This window comes from Trichechus manatus, unplaced genomic scaffold (genome assembly GCF_000243295.1).
Source record: "Trichechus manatus latirostris isolate Lorelei unplaced genomic scaffold, TriManLat1.0 scaffold00374, whole genome shotgun sequence".
In the NCBI taxonomy this organism is placed as follows: domain Eukaryota; kingdom Metazoa; phylum Chordata; class Mammalia; order Sirenia; family Trichechidae; genus Trichechus; species Trichechus manatus.
The window spans coordinates 459,480-461,228 of record NW_004444310.1 but is presented as its reverse complement, the minus strand read 5'-3'; the positions used below and the strand labels follow the sequence as shown (position 1 = coordinate 461,228).

The 1,749-nt window shown below is 35.7% G+C and overlaps 1 pseudogene across 1 annotated transcript in view; it reads right to left on the bottom strand.

Annotated features, from left to right (window-relative positions):
- Positions 1–1,064: 1,064 nt before the first annotated feature.
- Positions 1,065–1,749, bottom strand: part of LOC101361329 (non-histone chromosomal protein HMG-17 pseudogene) — a 22,025-nt pseudogene continuing 21,340 nt past the window's right edge. The window contains exons 2-3 of the transcript XR_002823021.1: positions 1,447–1,459; positions 1,065–1,097 (exon numbers count right to left, since the gene is read on the bottom strand). The product of XR_002823021.1 is annotated as a non-histone chromosomal protein HMG-17 pseudogene (transcript). The remainder of the gene's footprint in view (positions 1,098–1,446; positions 1,460–1,749) is intronic.

Genomic DNA, 1,749 nt, shown 5'->3' with positions numbered 1-1,749 from the left:
GTTTTCATTTTCTTCTTACCTTACCTGTTTTGGTCATCTCCTCAAGGATAGCTTCAAACCTTTGGAATTCTGTTTTCCCTGAATAGCTGCTTCTTGAAAGCTCCACCCTCTCACTCCAATTTAGACTGATAGACCTGCTGTTTTTCTATCCTTCTGGAACTTTTCTTTATTTCTCCCCTGGTTTTTCTAGATTCCAGGTCATCCTTGTTCATGGGATACTCTCCCATTTGGCTAGCGCACAATCGCATGTGACTTCCTAAGACAAGGGGTGTGGGAAGTGCATTGTTTGACTCCTTACATTGTATTTACTCTCTCATACTTTTTTTTTTTTAATTTTTATAATGGTGAAAATATAGACAACAAAACATTTGCCGCTTCAACAATTTCTACATGTATGATTCAGTGACATTGATTGCATTCTTCATGTTGTGCAACCATTGTCATGATCGTTTTCGGAATTATTCCACTACCATTAACATAAACTCAGTGCCCCCTAAGCAAAAACTCCTCCTTTTCTGCTCTCTTCCCTACCTCCATACCACTAATAATCCTTGGTTTCTATGTATTTATTTACTTATTTCATGTAAGTGAGATCATACAGTACTTGTCCTTTTGCGAATGACTTACTTCTCTCAGCATAATGTTTTTAAGGTCCATCCATGTTGTAGCATTTGTCAGAACTTCACTTCTCTTCATGTTTGAGGTACACGTGTACCACGTCATGGTCATGTTTACCCATTCCTCTGATGATGGTCATTTAAGTCATTTCCATCTTTTGGCTATTCATGAAAAATGCTACAATGAACGTTGGTGTATTTTCTCACACTTTCATAGTTTGACTTGATTTAGAATTCTATGTTTAAAATAAACTTTTAAGGTTTATCCTGTGGGAGGGATGAAATGGGAATGGGGACTCAATCAGTCCAAAAGAAGGCAAGAAAAAAGAGGCGAAAAGGGAGAGAAATAGAAAAACAGAGAAACAGGAAGTAGAAAGAAAGATGGCATATTTTCCCCCAAACATGTTTGTAATTCCACTGAGTATCTCAACTAAAACACAAAGATTTTCAGGTCAGCATTTTAAAAATAAACAAATCTAACTATATGTTGCCATCAAGATTTGCTGGAGCATAATACACAGAAACTTTAAGTCAAAGGCTAGATAAATGTATACTAGGTAACTAGCCAAAAGTAAGTTCGTGGTGCTATACAAGTAGTCCCCGATTTCCAACGGGACTCTATTCAGACTGTCATAAGTTGGTTCTAACATAAGTCGAACACCTTTTTTTTTTTTTAAGTTTTCATTATTATTGCCTTTTATTATCAGTACCTTTATAAATCCGATCTTTGTCTTTGAGGGTTGGAAACATTATATCTGAGAATGATAACATCAGCAAATTACACAATGCAACATTGTATGTAGTACATATTACTAACAATAAGATGTACAAAAAAAAAAAAAGGATGGTCATAAGTGCGGTTTGTGGTAACTCGAATCCGTCGTAAATTGGAGACTACCTGTATTAATATCTGACATGTCCAACAAATAATGCGATCATGCAGTGAAAGTGAATGAACCTCAGCTGCCTGCATCAACATGGGGGAGCTCAAAAATACAACCACGGGTGAAAAACCAAGTCAGAGGAATACATGTAGTATGACAATATTTATGTAAATTTCATATAGTGAATACATGTAATATGATAAGATACACATTTCAAAACCAAAATGATATTGGTCAGCAATACATGC